The sequence below is a fragment of the Acomys minous genome (genome assembly GCF_964271855.1).
Source record: "Acomys minous genome assembly, chromosome: 2".
Lineage (NCBI taxonomy): Eukaryota > Metazoa > Chordata > Mammalia > Rodentia > Muridae > Acomys > Acomys minous.
In genome coordinates, this window is record NC_140484.1 from 145,965,307 (window position 1) to 145,983,983 (window position 18,677).

Below are 18,677 nucleotides of genomic sequence, written 5' to 3' on the forward strand. Positions count from 1 at the left end.
GGAGAATCACTTAAATAATAAATACCCACAACAACTGCTGTGTAACAGCTACACCAAGGGCTGGGGCCTCCCAAAGCCTGGGGGCAACTTAATCCCCAACAACCAGATGGGGACACTGAGGCACCAGGGCTGGCCAAGAAGCAGCTCTTACTCCAGTTCCCTAAGCCTAACTTGTTCTCAAACTTCCGGCTTCTCTTCACTATTCCAGCCCCGGTGGACCTGAGCTGACCTCCAGAGGACAGGCCCAGGCACTAGCTGCCCCTCCAGCCCTCCAGGAAGGTCACTGCCCAGTGCCCTCAGAGTCTTGGGCTGAAGAACTTCATTCCCTGAACTGTCTTTTCTTGTTTTCTAGGCACAGCTTTCCCCTTCCCCAAACACAACGCCCTCAAGATTAGGAAAACAGCGTCATTCAGAAAACCTTCCTCATTGAGGTCCCCAAATCACCCCAATTCCCAAGACACCACTCACTAGGACTACCGAGGCTCCATATAAAAGGACAGCTCCCCAGCTCCTCAGGCAGGTCCGGGCGGCGCTGCAAGGGGCTCCTCAGAGGCAGTCTCCAAAGAGGAGCACAACTGCGCCTCACACCTGCCCTGGGCCAGCAAAGGCAGTGAGCCTCGGCTTGCCACCCGGCAGCCAGAGCTCCAGAGAGTTTACAGTTACGGCTGTGAGCAACCGGAGAACAGAAGTGGCCCAGAAAAGAGGCCCCGCACCCACCTCTGGCCACACCCGAAGGGGACATCTGCAGCTGTTATTCTCCCAAGCACAGCATCTTCTTGGAAGAGGTCAGGTGCTGTTTCAGCCTCGGTCTTCAGACCCTCCCACACAGAAGGAGACCAGCTTCTAGTGCAGCCAAGGAGTAAAAAGGCCATGATGCCTGCTGCACCCTCCTGGGCCAGGGTGGTGGGACCACAGGTTCCTCAGTCAGCCCTGACATCCACATAAGACTCTGCCATTAATCAGCTATTTACAGTCACCTCTCAGTCTCAGATCCCCACTGCGTGTTGAGGACAGTAACACCCACCTTACTGCCAGAAGGGCCTGCTGCAGGGCAGGTGCTCCTGAGAGTGAACAGAAAGCATGCACCACACAGAGCCTGGCTGACACCACCCCACCGCACAGGGAGTAAAGGGGGCAAGGAAGTCAACCTCTACCTTGTCCTCTTCCCCAAAGAAGCAGTGGAGCTGAGCCCCAACTCTGCTTCCCCACCAAAGCTGCACAGGCCTGGAAACCATGCTGAGCCTGCATCCCAGCCTAGTCCCTACTGCAGGGTGACCTGGGCAGGAAGGAGCCTCCATTTTTTTCTTTTTTACTCTTAAGTGGATGCTGCCACAGGGCCCAGCTAAGGAGCTGTTGTGAGGCTGTTTGCTAAAAGACCACCCTTGGAGATGGAGAGCGGGAAGCGCCCTGCAACTGTGGTTACCACCTTCACATAGCATCCATCTCCCAAAATAACCACCAAGCCTTGCGGACGCCACATCTGCTAGTGAGTGCAGGCCCCTTGCTCTGACCTAGCAATTGTGTTTGTGAGGATGTTTCTGGCATTCAAGCCCACCAAAGACCCAGGAGAATACATACATACATACATACATACATACATACATACATACATACATACCACCACAAGACCCAGACTGTGGGCTAGCCATGGGCACCATGGCTCTAAGCTAAAGAGAAAAGGCTGTGCTTGCTCCTCCCACCCAAGACAATCAGAGTGAATGCTCAGCCTGTGAGGGCGTGAGGAGAAGCAGAAGGAAGCCACTGTGGCCTCTGGAGACACCTGGAGTCAGCACTCCCATCCCCCTCACACACCAGGTCCCCAGGCCTTGTTTCCAGCCTCCCAGGAGGTGCTGAACCATCAGCTTCCCCTCCTGCAGCTCAGGCACTGCAGTGTGTGTGTATGTGTGTGTGTGTGTATGTGTGTGTGTGTGTGTGTGTGTGTGAGAGAGAGAGAGAGAGAGAGAGAGAGAGAGAGAGAGCGCAAGCTCGGGCACCACAGGGTGTGTGTGTGTGTGTGTGTGTGTGTGACAGAGAGAGAGAGAGAGAGAGAGAGAGAGAGAAAGAGAAAGAGAGCTCAGGCACTGCAAGGTGTGTGTGTGTGCATGTGTGTATGTACACGCACGTGCATGGAGGAGGTATGGGGGGCTGACACAGAAAATCAAGAATCAAGCCCCTGACCAACCAGCCATATTTTGTATTTCCCAGAGTTCAGCACCTTCTATTTTCAGAGGAATGTGTTCCCGTTTGGTGAGGTACCTTTAGATACTTTTTCGTTCATTTTTGATGGTGGAGGCAGAAGTTAGAGATTTTCTAACCCACCATGTATGCTAAGCACTAACTTTAATTCCCAAGTCACCCATCTGGCCTACTTCAGGACTGCAGAGACCGTAGCACCTGCCTCTGAACCTCAGACACAGACACTGGAGCACCAGGGAAATGTACCTGACCATGGGCACTGAGTCAGCGCTGACGCTGCCATCAGCTGACAGGAAAGAGGACAAGAGGGGGCACAAATGGTTGCACTTAGTGGCCTAAATCTTGACCATTTCCCCCTGGGGAGTCAGGAGAGCTGCTGGTAGGACCAACCAGAATGTCCAGGGTGTGGCCACAGGTGTCCGATTCTAGCAGCCCCGGTGTCTGGAAGAAAGTGTCTACAGGGATAGGGAGATTGTGGCATCTGATTGGCAGCTGTGCCACATTGCAACAAAAGAATTAAAGACATGGCCTTCCGGTACAGCCCAGACCCTCACTGCTCTGCTTTATCTGTCACCAGGCTCTGCAAACAGCCCTGCCATGGGTGTTTTGTTGGTGGTGTTTGTTTGTGGGTTTGGGTTTGGTGTTTTGTTTTGTTTTAGACAGGCTCTTATGTAGGCTATACAGCCCCTGAACTTGGTAAGCAGCTAAGGGTGACCTTGAACTTCTGATCCTCCTGCTTCCCAAGTGCAGGCTTGCAACACCACACCCAGTTGATGAAGTCCAGCACTGACCCCAAGGCACTGTAAATACAAGCAGGCACTGGACGCACTGAGCCGCCTCCCCAGGCCAGCACACTTCCACTTTTTAAAAAAAAAATTTATTCATACGTACATGTGTGTGCCTGTGTGAGTTTAGGTGCACCGTGTGTGTGTGTGTGTGTGTGTGTGTGAGTGTGAGTGAGTGTGTGCGCGGGGAAGTGAACATGGGCCCTGTTGGAGAGTAGCAAATGCTCTTAAGCACAGAGCCCCCTCCAGCCCCAGCCCAGTTTCCGTTAGTCATGACAGACTCGGTCACCGCCCGTCACCATCCACTCTCCCTTCCTACCTCCCACAGGCCCGGGGACCTCTAATCTGCTTGCTGTCGCCATATTTCACTGTTCTAGGTGACTGGTGTTTGGGTTTTGTAACTGGCTTATTCCACTCAGCATAATGTCTCTGAAGTTCATCCATGCTGTGGCATGTGTGAAATAGTTCGTTCTCTGGAGTGGCAGATAATATTCAATCGTATGAAGATGTCACGTTTTGTTTATCCATTCGCCGCTGGTGTGCACTGGGATCGCTTTCGTGTCTTGGCTACTGCGAGTGCTCCCAGCAGGGTACGACGAACGAACGATCGGAGCCCTGCTCTCAATTCCTCTGAGTCTAGACCTAGAGGTAGAATTGCTAGGTCACATGACGATTCAGTTTCGATGTCTGAGGAGCCCCCAAACTGTTTTCTGTTGCAGCTGCCCTACTTTACACTCCTACAGCAATACGCGAGAACCGATTTCCCCACACTCTGACAATCCCTGAGCCGTACCCAAGTTCCAGGAGACAGCCTTTCTCTTCCACCCCAGGAGACCTGCAAACTACTGTGGCCGTGAACTCCACTACAGAGCCTAGGCTGGCCTCAAACTTACAGCAATCCTCCTGCCTGAGCTCCAGAGTGCTGGGACTGCAAACACAAACACCTTTAGTTCTTTTTCTACAACCTTCTTCTTTTCACCTGAAAAACAATGACGTTGTGATAGCAGCATTTACTTCACAGAGCAGTTGTGAGAAATCCACACAAAGGCAGCGGGTGCGCTGCCTGCCTGCTGCTTCCTTAATAAACATGTAAGAATGTGTACAAAAGTAGAGGAAGAAAAGCTCTGCAAGTGTCTAAAGATAGCACAGAACATGCCAGGGAAGGATCAGAAGCATATATGTGTGTGTGCGCATGTGTGTGTGGCTATGTATATGTGTAGATGCATGAGGATATACACGTGTATATATGTGAGCACGTATGTATATGTGTAGATGCATGAGAGTGTATGCATGGGTGTATGCGTGTGTGTGTACATATATATGAGTATGAGTGTGTGTATAGATGCATAAGTGTGTGTGTGTGTGTGTGTGCGCGCGCGCGCGTGTGCGCTCATACTGCACAGCTCTAAGTACCACAAGGTTACTATTAATGTCAGGTATTTGAAGGGTTATAGACATGAGTGAGACAGAGACCTCACACTACAAACCACAAGGCCACCACGGACCCAGGAAGACTGTGCAAGGCTAAAAGATCCCTGGAAGCCAGTACCCAGAGTGTGGGATGCGACCCGCAGTATAAGCTGAAGCAGACCTGAGCGAACCCCATGTCTCGTCCACTGTGCACTTCCTACAGTAACACACAGGGCTCAAGATCGTGAACCCCGAGTCTCTCACACTGTGCACTTCCTACAGTAACACACAGGGCCCAGGATCGTGAACCCCAAGTCTTTCACACTGTGCACCTCTGCAGTAACACACAGGGCTCAGGATCCAAGGGGAGCCTTTGTTTCAGTTCCCTTAAATTTTCCATTCAGTTTTTGTTTTTCGTTTTTTTTAAAAATCTTTTCTCTTTTCTAAAGCAAGCTCCTCAGAAGGACTTTGCCAGCTTGGATATCTGAGTAGTAACTCCACTCCCTGCTTTATTCATGAGCCAACCACACCCTGCTTAGGGTCCAGGACTGTCCTGCTGCCCATGCCTGCCACGGCAAGGGCATCATGAATCCTGACTCCCGTCTCCACCCAAGCCTCCTTCCCTGAACTGTCCGCTCCGGGAAGAGCTGCCTCTATCTGTGGCTTCACTGATTTGCGAAGCAGCTCCCGGGTTTATCTGCACCTGGGCTGTACACTGTTGCTTTTCAGAGACAAGGAGACAGAATAACCACGTCCCAGGGAGAAGGCAGCAATACCCCCCAGTCAGCACAAAGTCACAGACGTAGAAATGACTCCAGGACACACATGCTCTCTTCACGCCCTATTTGTTAAATTCCTGACCTTGTGTTTTTAAACCGGCTGTTAAATTTCAGCTCAGCAACTGGCCGAGTACATTATTAACAGCAAACGCTCCAGTGGCTTTCCCAGTTAACGTTTAGGAGAGAGCATTCTCTTTAAAGCACACTTTCTCCAGCGACCCTCTGACCAGCAGTCTATCAGGGCGAGCCCCAGCCAGCCCCCTGCCCACCCTAGCAACCCTCACGCTTCCCCAGGCACATTTCTAGTTTTCCATAGCAAAGACAACAAACAACATCAAGGGTTAGGGTTAGTGATTCCAGGACCCTACACTGGCGGCTCAGGTCTGGCAGGAGCTGGTCATCCCGGACCTTGGCCAGGTGGGAAGGAAGGGGACGATGCAGTCATAGGCCCTGCAGCCCTCAAACCTGCGGCATGGCGCACAATGCATCAGTCTAGCCAGGGAGTACTGCCCCCACAGAATCCCAAGAATCAGGGAGTACTGCTCCCGCAGCACCCCAAGTCTCAGGAAGTACCGACCCAACAGCACGCTGAGTCCCAGAGAAAGAACCCAAACCCTAACCCACTCACACCTGTTCCCCGACACACGGGCACTAGCCAGGTCCCTAAAGGGACAAGCCCACAGCTCAGCTTATCCCCAGACAGACACACCCTTGTATCAGGACGGTTTGGACACTGCCACCGATGCTCAGACGTGCCACTTCCTGCCTCACCCTCCACATACAACCAACCTTAGTGTCAAACTCTACATCATTAGGTCTATTGCTCAGGAAAGGTAGCATCCAAAGATGAGGAGCCAGTGCCTGTCTAACCACCACCCCGCCTCCCCTAAGAGCCTTGGGGCCCTACAGGAAAAGATGCAAAAAGGAGAGGAGAGAAAGAGATGGAGAAGGGAAAGTGAGCAGACAGAATGTTATTTAGTCCAAGCCAAACTCAAAACCCCAACCATGAGCTGGTGTAGGCAGAGGGCAAAAGAGCTATGAGGCTCTACTCAAAAGACATCATCTGGGTGCTAAAGGGATTGGGGGGGGTTGGAGTACCAAAGCGTTTTGCACACTCGCCTTGGGGTGAGGAACCTCATTCCCACAACACTCAGGACAGAGATTTGCCTCCCCTTCCTCCCAGACACAACTGCTCGAAGCCTAGATGTGGCCGGACCCACAGCACTTGAGGTGTACCCGCAGAGCCAGGGCTGTAGGTGAAGGGCTGCTCCAGGCCAGCCCTCCCTCGTCCTGGCCATGTAAGGACTCCCGGCCTCCAGGAAAGGGCTCCTACCACTGCTCTCTGTCCCCCAGAAGACCTCTGGGTACCGCTGTCCAACTCTGCTTCTGCCAGGCATCTGGGCAGCTGCCCCAGGGCTGCGTCGGATTAATTCGACACAGGGCCAGGAGTTCCTGCCCACCCTCTCTGAAGGGCTGCTTTGTGTTTCTTGCTTACCAAGAAAGAAAACTGTTTTAGCAGCTGAATGACAGACACTGTTCCCAGCCTTTAGAAGAGCCACAAAGCCCAAAGCCACCAGGCACGCCCGCACCCTCCACCCCTCTGTCAGAGGGCCTGTGTGCACAGGCAGCAGGGCCCAGGGACTTCCACACCCCCCTCCCCACACATAACTCATGCTGGGTCTCAGATGAATGTGCACCAGAGCCTGAGGAAGAGGAGGAGGAGGAGAGACAGGTAGAGGGACAGAGGGAGAGAGGGACAGGAAGGAACTTAAGAAGAGATGTCCTTCTTCGTGACCTCTGATATATTTGGGGGTGGGGGTGGGAATGGGGTGGTCACAGCAAGGGACCCTGGCTCTTTTGGTGAAGCTGACCCCCTGGGGCAGCCTCTCTGTCAAGTCTCCTGTCCCCATCTCCTTGAGGTCACTGGCAGAAGCACAGAACTCGGTAGGGTTAGTAGGAAAGACTGGGGTTAAAGACATCAAGGCGTGGCGTGGCCACTTGCCCATACCCCAGCACTTGGGAGCTGCAGGCCGGAGAATCAGGAGTTTGTGGTCATACTCAATTATAGCTGGAGGCCAGCCTGGGCTACACAATGAGAGCAGACTGAATAAAATAAGAAGGGAAGGATCTCAACAGGCTGGTTCTCTCGACTTAAACAGCCACATGAAGTCCAAGTTCAAGCCAGTGGACTCCCCGCACGTGCAGCAGGTGGAGAGTGGCACGTGAGCAAAGTGTTGTTATGGTCAGATAGTAATGGGGGCCTGGACTGATTTTAAGTTGCAATAATAAAGTTGCAACACTGCCAGGCGCAGTGCGTATATCTGCAGTGCTGTAGGAGCTGAGAAAGTATCACTTAAACACAGGCATTAAAAGCCACCCAAGGCAACAAAATCAGACCTGATCTCAAGGTGCTGGCAGTGGCAGTGAGAAAGGGAGGCATGCTGTTCACCTTTGCATATCACAACACATGAACACATGAACACATACTTTATCACCACATATGGAACACACCGCTGACCTGCATCTCTCCAAGGACAAATCATCACACTGCCAATCACTGCCATGCCCCACCCCCAGGGTGGACTCAAGAACCAATCTGAGCCAACCAACTTCTCTCTAAGAAGTGACGGAAAGGGACTAAACGGATGGCTCAGTGGTTAAGCTGATCTCCCAGAGGACCTAAGTTCAATTCCCAGCACACACATGGCAGCTGAAAGCTGTAGCTCTGGTTCCCTGGGATCCAACACCCTCACACAGATATATATACAGGAAAAATACCACTGTACATAAAATAAAAATAAATAAATCATTAAAAATAAAAGCTGTGATATACAGTCAGGTGTGGTGGAACAAACCTTTAATCCCAGCACTCAGAAGTCAGAGGCAGGAGGATCTCTGTGAGTTGGAGGACACAGACCCTGGTCAACAGGGTCTACATAGTGAGTTCAAGGACAGCCAGAACTTCATGGAAAGACTGCCTCAAACAAACAAACAAACAAACCTGGGTGTGGTGGCACATGCCTTTAATCCCAGCCCTCAGGAGGCAGAGGCAGGAGGAGATCATTGTGAGTTCGAGGCCAGCCTGGTCTACAAAGTGAGTCCAGGACAGGCAAGGCTAACAAAGAGAGACCCTGTCTCGAAAAACCGAAAAACAAACTAACAAAGCCAGTTGACTCATTTCTCACTTCTGTCCTGAAGAGTTGACTGACACATACTTTAAGAGGATTTTCAGATGAAGTGGAATGCACCCAAAGTGGTGTCAGAGACAGTGAGGAGATTAGAAAACATATTTCAAAGGGAGAGGAAGCTACGCCTGAGCAGGGAGCACTGACTATCTGACCCCTGAGCCTCCGCAAGTATAGGATGGTGCGGCAGAGGCCACACGGACATCTACTGGGGCTACAAGGAGAATTTCCAAGTAACTCTAAAATGACACCACAAATGCCCTGATGCCCCCCTCACCACCCCACCACCCCCGCTCTTTGGGATTAAAGCAGTTCTCCTGCCCTGTCTTATACAAAGGGCATTTCTGTAAACTTTAGCTTCCAAGTCCACATCATGAGGATAATAAGCCCCCTCCCAGCTCCATCACATTAAGGATCAAAAACTCAATAGAGAAGGCTTTATTGGATGCTAACATCCCGGTCCTGAGAAAGCAACTTCTAAGCAATTCAATCTAAGATACTCACAACATGCCAATACCATTGTCACTCATAAAACTGAGAAAAAGAAATAAATCTCACGCCCAAGGACTTAGGATCAACTAGAAAAGTGCCCCACTCTGCAGCACAGGAAGTCACGTTGCAGAAGAGAGATTAAGGATACAGGGAAAGTCCACAACTGACTAGGAGCGCTCGCTGCTCTTGCAGAGGAGCCAGGTTCAGTTCCCAGCACCCACATGACAGCTCACAACCATCTACAGCATCGGTTCCAGGGGGTATGGCCTCTGTGGGCACCAGGCACTGCACGCAGTGCACTAACACACACTCGGCACATAAAAATAAGTAAATCCTTAAAAGAAAACATAAAACAAAACTACATGTACAACTTGGCATGGTGGCAGACACTATAACCCCAGCACTTGGGAGACTGAGGCAGGACTGCCTGGAGTTCAAGGTTAGCCTCAGCCTGGGCTACAACGTGAAAGTGTCTCTCAAAAATAAAAAAGGTGAGTGGGTAAGCAAGTAAGGCCCGTGTGTGGCATGACCCAAGTTTATGAAATCTACATTTGCCCTGAGAAACAGACAGAAAGAATGAGCACAGCAGCGACCGCTTCTGCAGAACTAGAAATATGTGTTCCTCCCTGGGCTTAAGTATTTAAGAATTTGCTCTTTGGCAACTGTAAAGCAGAGTGCAAGCACACTGGTGTGGTGTCAAATGGCCTCCCTGACCCACAGGCTTTTCTGATCCAGAGAGCCTCACACTCGCTGCACAGCTGAGAACTACCTCAACATTCAGTCTTCCTGGCTCCACCTCCCAAATTCTGAGATCACAGGCCGCACCGCCATGCAGCGCAGCGGATGGAGCTCAGGGCTTGTGCACGCAAGACAAGCTCTTACCAGCTGCCCTCAGAATTATTAATTCTTAGTAAACAAAGACAAATGAGTCTGAATATGAGGTCAAGATCCACAAGCCATGTGCTCTTCAGCCCATGTGCATTTCCACCAGCAAAGCAGGAGGCTGGGCACATCACCCTGTTAGAGTTAAGCAGTCCACCCTGTGTTGGCCTCTTGTCCCCCAACACACACGGGACATCGCCCATGTCCTGAGCCAGTGTAACAGATACACAGCAGTCTACTGGGCATAGATACCATGAGTTAAGCAATGGGTGGGTAGGCCTTGTGGGGGGTTTGTTGTTGTTATTTTTATTTATTGTTGCTGTTTGTTCCGTTCTTCCCCCCTCTGTTTCTGAAGGGAAACAAGCCACAGTTGGCAAGCTGAGTGTGGGGGAGTTCCAGGTGTTACCTATAGTAACGGTAAATATAAACCGATTGTGCTGCCATAACCACAGCTGCTATTGACAACCAGTCACAGTGGGACACCCAAGGTTCCGCTGAATAGTTTAGGCTTTTGGAGATGTGCTCCTAGAACCTCACAAAGAGATGGGAGCTGACGTAAGTATCTGAAGCATCAAGATAAAAACACAGAGCCAGAAGCCGGGTGTGGTGGCACATGCTTTTAATCCCAGCCTTCAGGAGGCACAGGCAGGCACATCTCTGTGAGTTCGAAGGCCAGCTTGGTCTACAAAGGACAATGAAGCCTACACAGAGAAACCCTGCCTTGAAAAACCAAAACCAAACAAACAAACCAAAACCAAACACACAGAGCCAGGTGTGGTGGCACATGCCTTTAATTTTAGCACTTAGGAGACAGAGGCAGATAAATTTCTGAGTTCCAGGCCAGCCTGGTCTACATAGTGAGTTCCAGGCCAGCAAAGGCTACATTGTGAGACTTTGTCTCAAAACAGAGATTTTTCTTTTTCTTTAATGGGTACTTCGGACTAGAGAGATGCTCAAAGATTAAGAGCACTGCCTGCTCTTCCAGAGTTCCTGAGTTCAATTCCTGGCAACCACACGGTGGCTCACGAACATCTGTAATGTGACCTGGTGCCCTCTTCTGACCTGCAGGTGCAAGTAGAGCCTCATATACAATAAATAAATACAATCTTTTGAAAAACAAATGGGTTTTTAAGAACTTCTCCTCCGCCTTGGTTTCTAAGCACTCTGCGGAGTAATCCTCCAAGGTGCTGAAGCTCACAACTGGCTCTTCAGAAAAGCCTCAAAATGAGAAACCTTTGCCCAGTGACGTAGATCTTGCCACAACAAAAGGGTTTCCTACAAGGAGGTAAACCCTGAGGGCTCCAGCGAACCCAGGTTTTCTTCTCTACTCTGGCCTGCCTTCCTTACAGGCTCACTATTGGAGGAGGAGGGCACTCATGTCTGAAAGCAGCCTTTGGTCTACAGTACCACAGAGACTTAGGGAATGTCATGGTCTCTCTCAGAGGCGCCTGAAAGCCCTTGCTCCTCCTAAGTGGGGCTGCACCAAGCAACTAGGAAAGTCACTGACTGAAGTGACACCACACAGGGCACCAGGCTCCCACCAGGGATCCACAGAAGGAACCACCAGGTCATCCTCCTGCCTGGCCCGACAGCTGTCTCACACTCCCCTGGTGGCAGGAAACATAGCAAAGACAGCGGTTTCCCTTGGTGTCCCGTTGAAGGAATATGCTATACCAAGCCCCAAAATATAGGGAACCCTGATATGTTTAGGGCCTAAGCACAGAGCTCTCAACTCTGGCTGAACATTAAAATCAGCAGAAACCGTATCAAGGGCCCAACATAAACCCCCATTCAGGCACAGAAGGAAGCCTAGGCATTCCACGCATCAGAAACACCAGATTGTTGCAGGATGTTTGATCCCATTGCGAACCCGGAGACTGTGAACTGTAAAAACCTGTTTTTTGTTTAGTGGTTCAGCCCTAACACACACCTTTAACTCAAGAGCTTTCTGTACACAGGATTTAATAAAGTTAACCCCAGGTCAAAAGGCAGAGCAAGGGCAGTGGTGGCCCACGCCTTTAATCCCAGTACTTGGGAGGCAGAGGCAGGCGGATCACTGTGAGTTTGAGGCCAGCCTGGTCTACAAAGAAAGTCCAGGACAGCCAGGGCTACACAGAGAAACCCTGTCTCAAAACAAAAACAAACAAACAAACAAAAAAGAGGTGAAACAAGAAACCAGCTGACTGGGATTAAGTAAGAAGGAGGAACTTCTTAAGACAGTGTGGAGAAGGAGTTTTTGGCTTTTTCCTCCTGGACTGTTGGGTGAGCTAGCAAGCTTTTTGACTTGTGGGCTGAGTAGGAAAGTCAGGCGGGTGCTTTCTCTGCTCCTGAGTCTTTACTGGTAAAATCAAACGGTTGGGATTTTCTTTGGGGTGTCAGGCCAGGATAGCATTCATCCTACGTAGATACAGAGTGAGCACCAGAAACTGAGACTGGGCAGCTACTTCCCCTGGAGCGGGAGCTTTGGGCTGGAGCCGCCCTGTTTCTCCCTCCCATGCACTGGATGCAGGCCCTGCTCAGCCTGAGTAAAGTCCCCTCGCCAGCTTTTCCTTCACCTCTCCCCTCTCCTTAGAGCCCATCCCAAGCCTTGTCACTGTCCTGGCACATCAGGGCCCACCGTCCGCCAGGGCTGCCTACAGCCCCCTCCTCACCATGACATCCTTCTGATGGTGTGGAGACTGGGTAAGCATGGAGAGAGGAGGGGCTTTCGAGACAGGGTCTTACTCTTCAGACCAGGATAGCCTGGAATTCGTTATATTACCTAAGATCAGCTCATTCACATCTGTAGTCACAGCCCTGGGAAACAGAAGCAGGAGGCCTCAAGTTCAAGGCCAGCCTGATCTACACAGTGAGTCCAAGACCAACCAGGGCTACATAGTGAGACTCTGTCTCAGAGTTAAATTATTTAAGTGATGTCAAACAATATGCAAGCCTAGAGGATGGAGTTTTACTCAGCATAAGTATGTATCACAGTGTGTTATTGAAATAAAATGTTCCTTCCAAACTCCCTCCCCCAAATCTCACCCATTACAGCCAGGTAAACCATGACACAACTGCAGAAGAGTTGCGGTGCTGCTGTTAAAACGGACAATGCAGTATTAACTCATGACAAAACTTTTATTACGCTTAAATGAAAAATACGTAACAATATACCGTGTTAGCCCATTTTTGTTGGCACATGCCCACTAATATACTGATCAAGATACAACAAAATGTCAAAGTAGACCAGACCTGGTGGCTGACATCTCCAATGCTGGCACTTGGTAGTCTAAAGTAGAAATATCACAAGTTTGAGGCCAGCCTGAGCTACACGGTAAGTTGCCTCAAAAGAAAAAAAAATTATGGTGATTATCTCTGAGTTAACAGGTGTTTGTTTGTTTGTTCGTTTGTTTATAGACAGGGTGTCTCTGTGTAGCCCTGGTTGTCCTGCACTCACGTTGTAGACCAGGCTGGCCTCAAACTCAGAGACCTGCCTGCCACTGCCTCCCAAGTGCTGGGATTACAGGCGCGTGCCACCGCACACAGCTCCAGTGAAGAGGTTTACAAGGCATTTTTCTCTCCTTATTTCTTATCTACATTGCCTACATTTACAAGAAACATGAATAACCTTATAATACAAACAATCTTTTAAAAGTCTTTCTGAGTAGTGATCTGATTTCTCCACCTTCCCAGCTTCCAGCCAGAGCCATGGCCTTCCTCCAGCTGGCAAGCCCACGTGGGTCTCCACTCAGGGACCCATTTCACTGAAGCCTCAGCCTGGCAGACACCTCCTAGAGATGGGCTGTGGCCACTGCCTGCCTCACTGCCACTCTTGAAAACCAAGGCTCTCACCATGGACCTGAACCTGCAGCCACACTATGGGCTGCTTAGCCCAGGCCCAGGGACCCAAAGGAAAGCATTCTAAAGTAGCAACACCTTGGTCCTCATAGCCGGGGCCTTCAGAAATAGCCCTATGAGAAAGCTACCACCACTGGGAGTGACAACACCTGAGGCTAGTCAAAGCTGCCTTGAACACCTATAAGGTAGGGTCCTGAGAGGTCCTCCATGTGGCTTGTTAACTCATCCATCTAACCTCTTCTCCCACCCCAACTCCAGCCCATCCCCACTTTGAGACAAGGTCTTAGGTAACCCAGACTGACCTCAATGTCATTCTGTAGCCATGAATGGTCGCACCTCCATCTTCTTAGTGCTAGGATGGATCCCCCAGGGCTTTGTGCATGCTGGGCAAGACCAGCCAAGCTCCACCCCCACCTGTTGAGCCCTTTCTCTCCAACCTTTCTCCTACCCTAGAGAGCAAGCGGTCTGCAAAGGCTGGTTCAGCCACACAGCAAAGCCAGCAATGACATGGGACGGCAGAGGTGCTGAAACCATGGAGCCCTCAGAGGACATGGCGTGCAGCGGGGAGGAGTACCCAACTTGTCTAAGACCCGTTTCCTTGGCTCTGCGTTCAGTGGGTTGGAGTAGATGTCTGAACTCCGTGTGTCTGGCCAGCTCGTGAGCCCAGAGCATCCTCTGAGATCCCATCTTTGCAGAGGGGAGCAGAGCTTCCATCCCACTTGGAAGGAACAAACTGCTCTGTGTCTGCCATGCACCAGCTCCAGTGTCATGGTGAATAGTGACTGTCCGGGTGTGAGTAGACAGGTTCACCAAAGCATATACACTCATCCACCAGCACTGGACACAGCAGTGTGCCGTTACACCCGTGACAAAACACACACATGGCTATTTGTTCCTTTCTACTGTCAGGACCATTGCCTACACAAGGCGAGACTTGAGACTGCACCTGAGTAGGCACCATAGCCCACCTCCTCCCTCAGCTGCCAGATACGTCATGTGGAGACTGTCCGCTACTGTGTCAACTCATGTGGAGACTGTCTACTGCTGTGTCAACTCTTTAAGAGCACCCGATGCTCCCGGTCTCCCAGAGACTCAGTACAACTGACTCTTCCTCGCCAGTGTCCAAGCTTTACTTCCAAGAGCCCCAGGTTCTGCTCCGCATCTCGGCACCGCAGCTCACCCTCACCTTCATGAAGCCTTCCCTGCACACCTGCCCTCACCTTCATGAAGCCTTCCCTGCACACTTGCCCTCACCTTCATGAAGCCTTCCCTGCACACTTGCCCTCACCTTCATGAAGCCTTCCCTGCACACCTGCCCTCACCTTGATGAAGCCTTCCCTGCACACCTGCCCTCACCTTGACGAAGCCTTCCCTGCACACTTGCCCTCACTTTGACGAAGCCTTCCCTGCACACCTGCCCTCACCTTGACGAAGCCTTCCCTGCACACCTGCCCTCACCTTGACGAAGCCTTCCCTGCACACTTGCCCTCACCTTCATGAAGCCTTCCCTGCACACCTGCCCTCACCTTGACGAAGCCTTCCCTGCACACTTGCCCTCACCTTGACGAAGCCTTCCCTGCACACCTGCCCTCACCTTCATGAAGCCTTCCCTGCACACTTGCCCTCACCTTCATGAAGCCTTCCCTGCACACTTGCCCTCACCTTCATGAAGCCTTCCCTGCACACTTGCCCTCACCTTCATGAAGCCTTCCCTGCACACTTGCCCTCACCTTCATGAAGCCTTCCCTGCACACCTGCCCTCACCTTCATGAAGCCTTCCCTGCACACTTGCCCTCACCCTTCATGAAGCCTTCCCTGCACACCTGCCCTCACCTTGACGAAGCCTTCCCTGCACACCTGCCCTCACCTTCATGAAGCCTTCCCTGCACACTTGCCCTCACCTTCATGAAGCCTTCCCTGCACACCTGCCCTCACCTTGACGAAGCCTTCCCTGCACACTTGCCCTCACCTTGACGAAGCCTTCCCTGCACACCTGCCCTCACCTTGACGAAGCCTTCCCTGCACACCTGCCCTCACCTTGACGAAGCCTTCCCTGCACACCTGCCCTCACCATGACGAAGCCTTCCCTGCACACTTGCCCTCACCTTGATGAAGCCTTCCCTGCACACCTGCCCTCACCTTGACGAAGCCTTCCCTGCACACCTGCCCTCACCTTGACGAAGCCTTCCCTGCACACTTGCCCTCACCTTCATGAAGCCTTCCCTGCACACCTGCCCTCACCTTGACGAAGCCTTCCCTGCACACCTGCCCTCACCTTGACGAAGCCTTCCCTGCACACCTGCCCTCACCTTGACGAAGCCTTCCCTGCACACCTGCCCTCACCTTGACGAAGCCTTCCCTGCACACCTGCCCTCACCTTGACGAAGCCTTCCCTGCACACCTGCCCTCACCTTGACGAAGCCTTCCCTGCACACTTGCCCTCACCTTGACGAAGCCTTCCCTGCACACTTGCCCTCACCTTGACGAAGCCTTCCCTGCACACTTGCCCTCACCTTGACGAAGCCTTCCCTGCACACTTGCCCTCACCTTGACGAAGCCTTCCCTGCACACTTGCCCTCACCTTGATGAAGCCTTCCCTGCACGCTTGCCCCCCCCAGCTGCTCCACCTCCTATTTCCTGTGTCTCTATTTGTACCACCCCACCCCATGCCGTCTCTCTCCAGATAAAACAAATGACTTCAACAAGATGGCTGAGCACACAAACATGGTGCTACCTTGGCCTCTTCTCTGTACCCCCTCGGGACCTGCCACCATACAGTACACGCAGCAGATATGTGGGAAACCCTGGCTGCCCACCTCCCTGGGCGTGGCCCAGCCCCTCTCTAGGTGACTGGCAGCTAGAGTAAAGCACACAGATCTGAGGGCAGATCTTGGCTCCGCCACTTAAAGCAACGCATTTCTTCATCTCCCAGAGATGAATGGAGAAAAGGCAAGGTGCCCAGCTCTCAGCACACACGACGGGAAGCCTTCCTCTCCCCTCTGCCGCCCACCAGAGCCCCCAGGCTTGAGGGCTTGAGCGTTGCACACCAAAAAAAAAAAAAAAAAAAAAAAGGAAAACCGGTTGGACAGGAGGCACACCTCATTCCCTGGCTGCCAGTTGGCTCTCTAAAGCAGAAGAAAACAAAGCCTGACTTTACTCCTAACCCACTAGAGCAGGTCTTTAGAAGAAGTCTTTGTTAATGCTGCTGCCGCTTAAAGGCCTCTTTATGGGCCAGACACACTAACTGTGTTTGCAAGCGGGAAGGCGAAGTCAGCCTCACCTAATGCTGAGACAGGCCGTCCCCTCAGAGCTCCCAATTAAATTTGGCATTAATTAGCAGCCACCTACCTCTGTTGCTTAAAGAAAACTAGGGAGAGCGGCATGAAGGAGGCCCGGCCACTATTCACAGAGCTCAGACACGAAACAGCTACTACCAGAGCCAGGCGTGGTGGTGCACGTCTTTAATCCCAGCACTTAGGAGGAAGAGGCAGGTGCATCACTCTGAGTTCGAGGCCAGCCTGGTCTACAGAGACTGTAGGACAGCCAAGGAAACCCTGTCTCAAAAAAGCAAAAAACATGGTTACTACAAGAATCATACCGGGCTGGGGAAATGCTCACTCATTAAAACACTTGTCTTGAAAGCATGAGGACCAAAATTTGATCCACAAAATTCACATTAAAAACAAAACAGGCGGGGCTGGAGAGATGGCTCAGCGGTTAAGAACACCAGCTGCTCTTCCAAAGGACCTGGGTTCAAGTCCCAGCACCAACATGGCAGCTCACAACTGCCTGTGACTCCAGTTCCAGTGGACCAGACTCCCTCACACAGACATACATGCAGGACAAACACCAACGCACATTAAATAAAAATAAATACATTAAAATAGACAGACAGACAAGACAGGCAGCATTAAAGAGGTAGAGAGAGGCAGATCGCAGGAGTTCATTGGCCAAGCAGTCTAGCCTATTTTGCAAGTTCCAAAGCAGTAAGGAACCCTTATCTCAAATAAATAATACAAATTAAAAAGTAAGCTGAACTACACCCAAAGAGGAATAACACCTAAGATTGTTCTTGGGCCTACACACACACACACACACACACACACACACACACACACACACACACGTGCATACTCACACACACATGTAGACCCATGCCCACCCTCTCTTCAACATATGCCCTGGACTCATGTCAGGCCAGTATGGAATTTCATTTAGCTACTCCTGTGTGGTGGTAAATACCTGTAATCCCAGCATTTAGGAGACTAAGGTAAAAGCATTTCAAATTCTGGGCTAGCCTTGGTTAGCAAAATCCCATCTCAAAACAAAACCAAAATCTATGGGTTTATAAAGACGGATTAGAGCCAGGTGTGATGACACACACCTGTAATCCCAGCACTCAGGAGGCAGAGGCAGACAGATCTCTATGAATTCAAGGGCAGCCTGGTCTACAGAGGCACTTCCATGACAGCCAGGGCTGCTACACGGAGAAACTCTGTCTAGAAAAACCAAAAAGAAAAAGAAAGAAAGATGTGTTGGTGGTAAAAAGCACAGGCTACTCTTACAAGAGACCTTGGTTCAGTTCTGATCACACACATATTGGCTCACAATTGCCTGTAACTATAGTGCCAGCGTAGTCTCTATAACTGAGACCTCTTCTGACCTCTGTGGGTACCACATAGATATGTGTAAGTAAAACATTCATACACTTAAAATTTTTAAAAAATCTTTAAAACACACACACACACACACACACACACACACACACACACACGATCGGCCTAGTTAACAGCTGTCCAGCAGGACTCCCGCCATTATCTGGTTCTCCCTCCTTGTAGCCGTGAGAGTGAGATCTTCAGTCCACCACCACGTGCTTGGGGACCTCAGTTACGCCGTCCCACAGCATAGCCCCAGGGCAGCCTCTTTCCCACATGCCCCACAACGTGCCGCCTTGTTAGATTTCCACAGTGCTGAGACTGTTAGCCAGGGCGTCCCCAGCCCTGCTCTGTTCACTGTTTACTTGAGAGTCACCCACCGCCTCTGGGATGCTGCCGTGACCTCTCAGAGCTGAGCTCCAAAGCCCCCTCTCCATGCCTCTATCAAAACACTCA

General features: G+C 51.2%; 1 protein-coding gene and 1 long non-coding RNA gene across 7 annotated transcripts in view; both read right to left on the reverse strand.

Moving 5' to 3' along the window:
• PLEKHA7 (pleckstrin homology domain containing A7) overlaps nucleotides 1-18,677 on the reverse strand; it is a 203,595-nt gene that overhangs the window by 150,498 nt on the left and 34,420 nt on the right. The gene's annotated exons all lie outside the window — the stretch shown is intronic.
• Nucleotides 3,052-5,364, reverse strand: LOC311581687. Its single transcript, XR_014773845.1, has 2 exons — nucleotides 3,875-5,364; nucleotides 3,052-3,623 (listed from the first exon to the last, which is right to left on the reverse strand). It is a non-coding gene; the product is annotated as an uncharacterized lncRNA (long non-coding RNA).